The sequence below is a fragment of the Parasteatoda tepidariorum genome, chromosome 8, assembly GCF_982258835.1.
Source record: "Parasteatoda tepidariorum strain Cologne lab strain chromosome 8, Ptep-v5.0, whole genome shotgun sequence".
Lineage (NCBI taxonomy): Eukaryota > Metazoa > Arthropoda > Arachnida > Araneae > Theridiidae > Parasteatoda > Parasteatoda tepidariorum.
The window spans coordinates 47,247,359-47,260,778 of NC_141762.1; the positions used below are offsets into that span (position 1 = coordinate 47,247,359).

At 27.8% G+C, this 13,420-nt stretch overlaps 1 protein-coding gene across 2 annotated transcripts in view; it reads right to left on the reverse strand.

Annotated features, from left to right (window-relative positions):
- LOC107456550 (N-acetylglucosamine transporter UNC93A) overlaps nt 1-11,629 on the reverse strand; it is a 56,684-nt gene extending 45,055 nt beyond the window's left edge. The window contains exon 1 of one of the 2 annotated variants that reach the window (XM_016074443.4): nt 11,416-11,629. The gene's annotated coding sequence lies outside the window, so the exon portion shown is untranslated. Of the gene's footprint in view, nt 1-5,878; nt 5,947-11,415 lie in introns of those variants that run through there. The other variant, XM_071181436.2, reaches the window with a different exon arrangement.
- Between the last annotated feature and the right edge of the window lie 1,791 nt (nt 11,630-13,420).

The window sequence follows — 13,420 nt, forward strand, 5'->3', positions numbered from 1 at the left end:
TAATACACGGTGTATGCCTACTTGTGTCAAATACATGAATTCTCAATTGTTCATTTGACAAAATATTCTCATCGAATGAAATGAAATTGAACTATTTTACAAATATAAATATATGTGCAAAGTAATCGAACTATTGGTAAACGTTTAATAGTGAAGTCAAATTGATCTCAAAATTATGAAAAAAACTTATCATGTGACCTAAGAAGTAATAAAATACAACAAATATATATATATCAACTGAATAAAAAATATTTCAAGAGAAAAAGAGCTAGAAACATTAAGAAATATGATGCAAAAAAAAATCAGAAGAATTTTGGGAAAATGAGTCGACAAATGATTTAAACAAATAATCGAACACTGAAGTGTCAAACAATAATGGAGCACTGGGTCCATGTGCAAGAGTTCGTGGGTTCGATCCCCGCCGCCGAAGACTCCCCGTGCAGTAAGCGGTGACCGCTGCACTTTAAATCTGTCTAGTCATAAAATCCTCCATGTTCCCTTAACAAATCAATACCTCTGGGTGTACTGATCCAGGAGTTTCCTTGTCTTCTGGATTGGTTCAAAATTACAAGGCTATGGACTTGAACATTAGTAGTCGTAAGCCCACAAATGTCTTGGTTGTTCAACGACGGATATAACATTCTTTGATTACATTCTTAAATAACACCGGGGAACTTTGTTTTCCGTTGCATGATATTTTTAAACTGTTACTTTTGCCTAATATTTGTACTTTCAAATTACTGATTTCAAACCTGCTAATGGTTTCTCACTCCAAGCTACAAATTTTTAATGACATTTTTTTTTTTGGTCGAAATGTGCAAGTTTAAAAACGTTATGAATAACGCACAAATGTGGGTCGCGAAATGGTGTCAAACTCCTAGGAGAATAAGAGCTTATCAGGATTAAAATCACCCAGGAGCTCCCCAGCAGCGATTTTCTAACCTAGCGGCCACTCTTCTGTTTGGCATTTTCTTAAATAAATAAAGTTGATTCTTGATTAATTTTTACAGCAGGTAACAAATTTTAAACGAAATAAAAGATTGCATTGTAATTACGACCAACTACAACTAAGACAAAAATCTCCAAAAAAGCGAACGAGTCGTTAAAGTCTGCTGGATTGTTAATTAGCTAATGTTGACATACGCCACTAAGTGCACTTCCCTATTATGAACTATTTCTTCGTGTGCTTCTGAGCAATTAATATTAGGAAGCACTCCTAGCCGCGTAAAATGACATTTCTGGACATGTATTCTTATGCAATTTTAATCCTGATCATGTCCCCTAGAAGTTTGTAGCTACATTTACATGACCTCCAATAATTTTAAGCGTTCTTTAAAACTGAGCATTTCTACAAAAAACAAAAAAAGATTAAAAATGTCATTTAAGAGAAATCTGTAGCTTTAGGATCAAAACTAATTTCAGATTTAAAATCCGCACACCCGCATTCGGCTAAATCAAGTATTTGCATAAATGCAATAAAAAAAGATTTTTCCAATGTAATTTCTGTTATCACAGATTTGTGAAAAAAATAATATATAAAAAAATGTTTCTCACAATTTTTTTAACATCTTACGTGTCATTTACCCCCTCTAACATTTTCGTCGTAAACATCGAAATTGAGGTTTCTGGAGAAGAAAAATGGTAGTGGCTTCTGTATTTTTATTACTATTATCAAAGCTTGATGGCAGTAAGAAATTCCAGCAGTCAACGACGTCCAGGATTGGACGAAAAACTGCTGTGGAAAGGGGGGGGGGGTACGAAATTATTTTTCCCTGCCTGGCAACATAACAACATCTGTTATTTCGGTATTTTACAATTTCTCGCCCGAAGAATTATTTAAAAGGAGAAAAGGAAATTATATTTCAAGAAAAACTTTAAGCTCTGAACTTTCCCTTATATAAAATACATTCGATTCCGTTGGTTCAGTAAATCATTTTTAACAAAGAAAAAAAAATAATAACAGTCAAAATTTGAAAATTTCAACTCATACTTTTTTAAATAAATACTAAACATATTTTCGCTTTTAATTTTATTTATTGATTTTGTTTATATAAAAGTAAAATTTAGAATCGATAATATGTTATTTTGAAATCATAAGAAAATCACTCATGCTAATTTATTAGTAATAAATCAAATTGTTAGTCTATAATACATTTAACGAGAGGATTTACTCAAAAGTTGTATCTAATACTAATTTTAAATAGTGAGACTATTACTAATTAGTATTTAGTTTATTACTAATTACTATTTAATCTCAGTCTCTTAAAGTAAGCTTTAAAGTAGCGAACATGAAGTCTTAAAATTATGATTCAGTTTTTCCCAATATAATATAAAATCGCAAAATTTAAAAAAAATATATATATATAATTTTTTTTAAAAGAGCTATCTATTTTTCTTCATAAGCATTAAAAAGCCACATTATTTCATTTGCAAAAATTTAATCAAATACTACATTCTTTTTCATTGCATGATTGTCCAAATTGCGATTAAAAGTTTGTGTCAGCAAATAAAATTTACTTAAACTAACTGCAAATTTTGTTTAAAATGTTATTTTTTGTTGCTTCATGGAAATGTTTTCTGTTCATTTACAAATTGGGATGAAGGAACATAATATGGAAACTTTGATTTGTTATTGTTATTAATGCCACTTGTAAATATGCAAGTCTGCTATAAGAATCCAAGCAATTTTTTTAAGGCAGATGGTGCGTTTTTCGCTTTTCAATGGCGCCATCAATGGCGCCATCAATGGCCAAGAATACGGCTTCAGTCACACACTCGTCATAGCCCGTTTTGCAGAGATGATCCATTCATCCTCCATTTATTTATCCACGGATCGAAATTTTGACCTGAACCAGAGAATGATCAATCTCCAATTCAGTACGTATTGATTTGCTATGGGGAATTGGATAAATTTATGTTATGGGAACAGATTTAATGTGCACCAGTAACTATTGAATACACGGGGATTCTTTGGCTCGCGAGATTCGAACTCATCCTCTCACGAACTCGAGTCCAAAGTCCTACAAACCAGGCTATCCTTGCCCTGGAAAATTAAATTAAGTTTTATGAACCAGAGCCCCGGCTTTTTCCAAACTTTCAGGAGCTAGCTTTCTTGCATAAGAATTAAAAAACAGTATCTCCCATGTTATTCAATGGAAGAATAGGGGGCAGCAGAGATTTTTCTACACAATTTTTCCCCAGGAGCAAGCTTTCTTGCATAAGAATTAAAAAACGGTATCTCCCATGTTATTCAATGGAAGAATAGTGGGCAGCAGAAATTTTTCTACACAATTTTTCCCCAGGAGCAAGCTTTCTTGCATATGAATTAAAATACGGTTTCTCCTATGTAATTCAATGGAAGAATAGTGGGTAGCAGAGATTTTTCTACACAATTTTTCCCACGAGCAAGCTTTCTTGCATAAGAATTAAAAAACGGTATCATTTTCTTAATGATACGTTATTTTTAAAATTAATGGAAATCCAATCATATTTTTGCAGGCATTGTAACTTACATAAATTCACTCAAAACTATATACTCAATAATTCTCTCAAAAACGTCAATATATAAAAGATTCTTATGTATAAATTCATGCAGAAAGCAGCCATACAACTTTATGTTATTATTTAACTATAAATTTAATATTATTTGATTTAAAAAACATTACATCTCTATAAATTGTTTAAAACTGTTTCCTATGTTATGTATGATAAATTTAAACAAATATACATTTTATGTTAATTACCCTTAGGTTGGATTTCTAGTTGAATAATACATTTGAGAGTTAAAATGCATGCAATTTATTTCAAGTTTAATACCGAAAGGCTAATTGAAACTATTAAAATCATGCATAGTTATGTACACAATAAAATAATTTGCATCATATTTACTTAAGCTATGTTACTATATTCAGCTTAATCACTTATATCTCTATAAGTTTTATTTGTGAATTTAAGTTTGAACGTTCTAATAATGCGTTAAGTATTTATTTATGAAATAAAACAGATTTATTGTAATCGTATTTTATTTTTGTAAAACTAAAACCAAATTTTAAGAGCTGAATGCAATGGCGATTGCTCTTAATGATTATTTTTTTCTTTAAATCAATATTTAAATATATATAAAGCATTGATTTGAAAAATTTTACCTTAAAAGAGAATTATTCATACAAAAATATTTTCCAAAAGTAAAGGAGAAGAATGAATTCGATATTGATTTAGATTGGAAAATTTCACTTGCAGTATGTAGTTTTAATGTATTTGACTTCATAATTGCACTGAAAAATATTTCTTCATTACAAAATTCAAAAATGCACATTTGAAAGTATAATATTAAAAATTTTTGCAACACAAAACATCGTGATAAAGTTTTAAGATGAGGTAAAATTTCACATGTATTGAGTTGGAATTACATTTGACATGCAATTGTGCAAACATTTCATTTTAGTTAACCTAGAAATATTTATCAGATATTTATATTTATTTCAAAAACATTTCTTGCATATCAGCGGTGAAATATTTCGGGAGCTTTTTGAAATGTTTTTGATACTAAATTTTTTTTATTAAAGTTACTAACTAAACTATAATTTTAAACTTCAACAATTGGGTAACTAAATAAATAGTAGCCGGATTGTTAACCTAAATGGAAAACTAAATAATAATAGGATTCATGAGTAAGATAACAAAACGATGGATAAATTATATAATAACAGGGATGCTGAATTTATAAATATTTCCTTACTTTATTTTATTAAAAATATTTCTTGCATATCAGCGGTGAAATATCTCGGGAGCTTTTTGAAATGTTTTTGATACAATTTTTTTTTATTAAAGTTACTAACTAAACTATAATTATAAAGTCCAACAATTGAGTAACTAAATAATAGTCGGATTGTTAACCTAAATGGAAAACTAAATAATAATAGGATTCATAAGTAAGATAACAAAACGATTGATAAATTATATAATAACAGTAATGCTGAATTTATAAATATTTCTTTATTTTATTTTATTAAAAATGTTTCTTGCATATCAGCGGTGAAATATCTCGGGAGCTTTTTGAAATGTTTTTGATACAAATTTTTTTTAATTAAAGTTACTAACTAAACTATAATTTTGAAGTCCAACAATTGAGTAACTAAATAGTATTCGGATTGTTAACCTAAATGGTAAACTAAATAATAACAGGATTCATATGTAAGATAACAAAACGATTGATAAATTAAATAATAATAGGAATGCTGAGCTTAGAAATAATAAAAGGTATAACAAACAAAAAAAGGGAAAGATTGGTATAATAAAAAACAGTTAAAATAAATAACATTTATGAACTAATTTATACACTAAATAATAAGAGAAGCAATCAAATAATTACCAAAACGACTAACAGATGAAATAAAATTATTGCTAAATGAAATAATAAAAGGTTTAATAACCTACATAACAATAGTAATAATAATCTAAATAACAACAGAACAGATTAACTTAATAAGAGAGAGGTTAGTAAACTTAATAATAAAGGGGAGGAAAATCTATTAAGTAGTAATAGAATCAATAAACTAACTGATGAGATGATTAGTAAATTTAATAGTCATAGGATTGAAGAATTACATAATAACAGGTTTAGTAAATTACAAAAAAATGGTATTGATAAACTCAGCAATAAAAGAGCTGATAATCTACTAAATAGCAAGATTGGTACATAACATAATAAAGAAGTGATAAATTGAAACTGACTAATGAAAAATTCTGATAATAACCTAAATTAAAAATAATTAATAAATTACAAATAATAGAATTGAAAATGTGCTTGCATTTCTTTTACCAAGACTTTAATTCAAAAACTGTACAAGGTTTAAAATAAAAAATAATAATAATTTACTTTGTATTTTTTCTTTTGAAAGCTTGGAATGATATAATTTGTAACAACAGGAGATCCAATATTAGGTCTTTGTCTAAAATACATAGAAATTCAATAAACAAAAAAAAAACTGTAAACTGAATAGTAATAAGAGTGATAAACTAATTAATAATCGATTAACTATTATACGTTAGGATTAAATTCTAAAATAGGTTATAAGCAAAACAAAAAATAGGATTGAAAAACTAAAAAATATAAAGAAAAAGAATTCTAAACTAAATAAAAATAAGATTCAAAAATTAAATCCTAAGTACTTAAAGCAGAAAATATTCAAGATGTAAATTAAATGAAATAACTGTTTACTTTGTATTTTTCTAAAAGCTTTGGTTACCCACTTTGTAATAACACGTGACTTAAATATGGGTCTTTATCTAAAAGTGTCGAATAGATGAAAAATGAAGAAACAATAAAAGAAAACTCTAAACTAAATAATAATAGTAGTGAGAAACTAACTAACATTAGTTTAACTATTATTCTTTAGGATTAAATGATAAACGGACTAATAAACTAAGAAATAAAAGGACTTCTGAAAGAGAATAAGATTTGTGAACTAAATCCTAAATTTTTAAAACAAATAAACGTCCTAGGTTTAAAATAAATAAAATAAAATTTTATTTTGCATTTTTTTAAAAGCTTTGGTGACCCACTTTGCAGCGACACGTGAGTTTGAGTCGTTCTTCATACCATCCGCCTTAGGTTTAGAATCATTTCCCAAAAACTGTTAGCGAATACTTTTATCTGAGAAAATAAACATTTCGCCCCAATACTTTGAAAGTGATTCCAAAGAGAGAAAACTTATTTGATTTTCACAGAATACTTTGGAAGACCGATTGGAAATACTTTGTGTTTTCCCCTTTTTTTTTCTTTCCAGTCAATAACTAACTCCAAAAGAGTCGGAGTACACTTACTAAAACTGATTTCCGTCGCCGTTTGAAATCTCTGTTACGTGAGCTTGTCGCTCAGTTTGTGTAACAGACGAAAAGCACTTTAGATAGTAAATGAACAGGAATAGATTTGGGAAAACCATTTCACTTTGAGAAGGTTATAGACACGAAAAGGGCGTAATGGAACAGTTTCTATTTATATGACTTATGCTCTCATGCCCTTTAGCAATAAACGTTGCATTGATTTGAGTTTTATTCTAAATCAGGTGCATATATATTAGAAGTATGGAAAGTGACTTAATAAAATGGTATGTAATATTTAACAAATGCAAAACTATTGTCTTACAGTGCCGTTACACTGCTAGATTAATGTTTTTTAAGGGATATTGGATGTTTAATATTCATAGGAGAGTCAGACGCTTCTTATTAGCTTATGCTTCATTGATTAATTTCAAAGAATTTTCTCTCAATAAATATTGAATTGGCTTTTAGAGATATTTTCTTTGCAATATTGTAACGAAAGGGTCTTCACAATTGGGAAAATGGAACTTATAAAATAAAAGTTAAAATTTAGACATACAGAATTTTCTGAATAAATTTACTTAAAGGGTATTTCTAGAACCACTTTCACAAAGGGAAATATAGTCACAACAGTTTAAACGTCATCGACTCAAGGCAAAGCAGCTATTTTAAACTACAAATACAGTCTCGACGTAAATAATCATCTTACCTGTAAAAATATCCGGATCAAATTACGTTATGAAGTACAGGCACTTTGGTGACTTGATTTTAAGAATGATGCACTTTGGGTGCATCATTCTTAAAATCTATTTTAGCGGTAAAGTATACCGTAACTTTTAGAGTCATATATATTTAATTACAGTGATTTTACGATAATTATTATGATTTTACGATAAATCAGATTTTTTGTTCCGTAAGACGTGCCGGTAAAAATGAATTCTACGGTAAAAAGTACTGGCACCCTTAGTGCCGGTACATTCTGCTGCAGTTTGATCCGAACCTTTTCACATTTATTTTAAGGATAATAAATTTTGCTAATTGTTTCTTACTAGATCAAAATTATTAAAATTAATTATTGATTCTCAATTTTAGCAAGTATTATGAGCTTAGACAGTGCAGTAACTTTCCAATATAAAAAGTTGATCTCAAATGCTTATCATTATCATAAATCTGAGAGTTTTACGCTCTTTTCTTAATTAACATTGAGGTCCTTGGCACAAAATGATCAAAATTTTCCCTAACAGTCATGAACAACTGTTACAAATTTATAAAAGTTATAAAAATAGCATATTATTGAATAAAAAAACATTACTTTAAGTGACGACAGTAGTCAAAAAATAGTCTTAATAAAAATCGATGACTAAAAAATGAATAAAAATGTGTATAAAAAAAGAAGCATAATACATTTTTAAAATTGATTCAGTATTTTCGGTTTTTGCATACATCAAAGTTGCCCACTTTAAGAAGGACCGTTAAAGATAATCTAATTACCCGATACTTTATCCTTTTTGAGAAATCTCGAAAATAAGTGTATGAAGAGAATTTTAAATAAATAGAAAATACATAATTTTTTTTTTTAGCTGAACAGAACTTTAATGAGCAAATTTTTTAATTTAGTTCGGAGCTAATTTTTTAATTGAACAGTTTTAACAGAAATTATTCCCAGAGTGTCAGAAAAACATTTGGTATCAAAGAAATAAATTTACTTTTTCATGATGAAATTCAACACTAAAATTTATTCCAAGATATATGCATCTTTGTATCATATTTGAATGCACACTGTGAAAAATTCCGGATCAAATTACGGTATAAAATACTGGAACTTTGGGTGCATCATTCGTAAAATCAATTTTATCTTAAAATCCATTTTTAACATAAATTATTACACTATATTTTTTACAGTAATATTTATTTAGTTAGAGTGATACAGTGATTTTGCGAAGGTTATTACTGTAAAAATTATTGTGTTTCAAATTATTGTTCCATAACAAGACCGGAAAACTAGTTTTACTATTTTAAATTGCTAATATTATCTTTTTTAACTTCTCAATATTTATTACAAAGATGAAATAATCTAATGATAAATATTTTATCCCATAGTGTGTTATAAAAAATAGCATAACAGTTTTTAAACTAAATTTATTAAAAAATATTTTACTAAATTTTTGAGATTAAAACCAAATAATTAATAATCATTTATTTAGTTTTTAAAGTAAGGTATTAAACTTCAAATAAGAAAAACTTAATTAAGGTTTCTTAATTTAACATTTATCAGCGGAGAATAATTAATTTATTAATTCTGGATTAAAATGTTAAGAATGAAAAACTAAATAAGTAGTTAATCTTTACTTAATAATATTCCAACTCGACTAAAGAGGGCATTTTGATATTATAATTAAACAAATACGCTTAGTACCTGAAGAATAGTAAATGTTCCATAATTAATTAATAGAAATTGCTGAAACATTAATTCTTTTCGATACTAACTGGACAACGTATTCAAAAAATTTTCTCATTCGAACTTAAATTGCTATATATTGCATTTTAAAAATGCATTTGATTTTAGTTTATTAAAATTTAATTTTCCAAAAAGAGTCAATTTTATATTCTAGAAAAATAGTTGATTTTCTATGCATCAAAACTAAAAGGATATACTGTCATTTTTTCGAAACCCATCTATGAATTTTATTAAACTAATTAGTTAAAGGTTTTATATTTATTAAAGGTTTTATATTTATTAAAGTTAGAATTTAACGTTAAACTATTCTACTTTTAATTGTTTGCTAATAATCATGCCATCATTATGCTAATTATATATACACCGAAGAGCTATTATATTATGACCACCCTCCATCTATAACAATGGGCTCACCCAGGTTTTCACGGTTTCTCGCCCAGGAACAATGTTTTCATGGGGCACATTAGGACCCGTAATCCTCATAGAACAATCCCTGACGTCTGTAAGCTACTTGAACATAGTTGCAGACCAGGTTCACCCATTCATGGCAACAGTTTTTCCTGCACGGGATGGTGTTTACCAACAGGATAATGCACCATGTCATAAGGGTCGAATCATCAAGGAACATTCCAGTGACTTTCAAGTCATGTCTTGGTCCCCAAATTCACCTGAACGCTACCCCCTCGCAATGTGAAGGAATTGCAGGAGCAGTTGGTGAGCGTTTGGTACCAGATACCTCAGACTACCTATCAGCACCTTGTGGAATCAATGCCACGGCGGGTGCTAGCAGTTTTAAGGGCCTAAGGTGGTCCTACATGTTATTAGCAGGATGGTCATAATGTAATCGCTCTTCGGTGTATATATATAAAACTAAAAGCATATTAATTATATTTTTTCTTCTTAACAATTTTTGTTAACTGTTAGATTGGTATATTTAATTTTAACACATGTTTAATTTTATTTTACTTCATATCGGTAAGTTTTTTTTCTGATTTTTTTCTTTTATCTTAAACTCAATTAAAGTTATATATTTTACTTTTTTTTAAATTTTTTTAGAGGCATAGACATATTATAAAGAGTGATTTTTATCTTAGAATAATTATTCATTTTTTGAAATATCTTTTTTGCTGCCGCAAAGGAATGCGTCTTCATGAGAAACTTTACATGTTTCCATCTTTTTTATTATTATTTTTCTTATTAAATTAGGTTTATATATACACTAGCGTTCAAAAGTTTTTGGTCAACGCGTGAAAGGCATTTTAACCCTTCTATATTATTTTTTTTTTTTTTTTTTTTTTTGTGGAGATGATTTCCGTTTTATTTAGTCAAGCAAACATATATATTACACTTGATTTCAGAATTTTTACTTTTCTTTCAATTTAATGGAAAATGTAATTTTCCTTGGATTAAATTTAAATCTTTGCACTTAGTTCAGTTGAATATTTGTTTCTTTATATAATTCGAGTCTTGTAAGAACTACTTCTTCAAAAATAAATGTCAATAATAAATTAAAGTTAAAATCACGATTTCCGTAAATAAATATGCAAAACTTATGCTTAGTTGATAAAATTGTAACCTTCAATTGTATTTTCATCCAATTCTTAGATGTAAGAAATTCGCTTCACGAAAAACAAATACCAGATTGGTATGAAAATTGCATTTCATTCATAATGACTTTCAAAGCGCTAACTTTGATAAGCATATAAGAATGTCTAGGAACAAAATTATGCATTATTTATTACATTTGCAATCAACCATGAGTTGATAAAAGAAATCTCATTTTTTTTAAAATCAAGCACAAAAGTTGTCTCCTGTTTTCTAAAAACTTTTGGAGATTTTACTGTATCATTTTTTAAAAAATAATATTTAAATTTATGTTTAATTTGTAAATATCATGTTAATAAAACTGTATATTTCAAAAAGAAAAAAAAGGTATTGTTATTGGAAACCAATATATATAAATTTCAAAGTGGCAGATATAGAAACAAAAATAGTGTTACAAAAATTAAAATAAATAAATGCAAACAAAAGAGATTGTTAAAAATCAATATAAAAACAAGAAAGATAAACATTCATTTTCTTTAAAAATTCCAATCGAAATACTCTTAATAAGATTTCTAAATCAAATCCCTTACCTATATTTCAATAACTGGGCACATGGGGAATTTCACATCTGTTTTCCCCCATTTCCTAGATAGCGTTTCAAAATCTTCACATTAGGTTGTCTATGAAGCACCGAAAAAATTTGAAGAGAATCAGGAGAAATGAAGCGTGAAAATTACGGATGGCTTCCCGACCTGAGAAAAGGGTGTTGTCGATTCTCTACTCAGTATCACAACTCCCAATTTTGGGAACGCCGTTTCTGAGGGGTTACCGCCCTGCCAATATATATCGCCAATATCGCCAAAGAATTTCTCCTGAATAATTCCAGAGTCACCCGCAGACAAATACTGCTTTTTGACAGATATTTTTAGCTTGTCATATTGGCATAAAAATTAATAATTTATAAATTAGTTACTTATTGTTTGAATCGTATCTACAATAAGTTTTAATATAATTATTTAAATATAATTTAGTGGAGGCAGTTGAAGGGAAAATGTTTTTTTTATTTATTCATTATTTATTTTGTTATAACTTGAGTTATGCTAGAAATAACTTAAATTTTAAGTAATCAAGAAAATTGTTAATTACTTATTAAAATCAAATGACCAGTTAAGACATAAAACATTTAATTAAAACATTTTTTATTACACATAGTTTAAAAATTTATTTTATTTGAAAAAATGTTTTAAAATATTAATTAATAAAAAATTAAATTTCCTTTGAAAAGTTAACCTATTTTTTTCCTTTACGACTAATTAACAAATTGTTTTATTCATAATTTCGGCATTTTTAATTAATATCTTTGTAAAAATATATTCTTCTTTAAGTTAGGTTTCTCTGTAATAAGTTTTGCATTTATTTATTTTTCAGATTGACTCAAATTTTTCAAACATTTGTGAAATTATATATATATTTTTTCATAATTTTAGCTGCCCTTTTTTTTACTTTGGTCTTTTTTCTTTCCTTCCTTGCTTTTCAACTGTTAAAAATGTAACTAATCAAAAGTAATAAATCATAATCGTGCTTACATATAACCATGACTATCAGTTATAACTTAAGTAATATCACTGAGCATTTATATTTGATGATAATTATTTTAAATAATAATAAATTAATAATTATAATTACAACTAATATTCAATCATGATTACAAGAAATAATAAAATATAACTACACGATGATTAAATCTTACGGGGAATACTACTGTAATTTAGATTGTACGAAATTATAATTTGATGTAATATTGCATAAAGAAAAATTTATAACTATGTTGTTGTTGTTTCACATCCCCCAGGAAAAGGAAAGCCTAGACCAGGTCCAGAGGGTCCCGTCGAGTCAGTTCCCCATATATCTGCAGAAAGTCGCGATCAACCAGCAGCTGCTTAAAAGAAGCGCCAAGGCAAAAAAGAAGGTTTTCAGGACTAGCAGGTTGCGAGCAGGAACAAGGTTGGAAAGTCTTCTCTCCATTTTGAAACCTTAAACACTTAAGATGGCCACTACGAAATATGGCCATATGAAATCTCTTGCTTTCTGAAAACTGATTTAAAACTAATATTTTAACTATTTTTCAACGTAACGTCATATTGTTAATCCTGAACACTAAAATTCCTTTTTCTTTCACTTTCCATTTTCTGCAACTTCTTGCTCTTAAAACACTTCTAATAACTAAATTTAGTTCCAATTCGATTTATATTTTTCCATTATTCAGTTAAAAAAATTCAGACATAGTTCTTTTAGCTTTTAAATACATTAAACATTTTAAAGGCAAATGACTATGAAACTGGCAACTAAATTATCGTAAAGATTGACATCTTTCAGGAAGAAGGAGATTTTTAATTCTTTGGTATGGAAATTATATCAAACACAGATTTTCTTAACTAGCTGCATAAAATGCTCGTGAAAAAAAATTCCAAATCAATTACGATAAAAGCACAGGCACTAATAGTGCCTGTATTTTTTACCGTAAAATCCATAAGTTTTTACGAATGATAAGGAAATTAATATATGATTCACCATATTTCATGGAACAGAAAATCT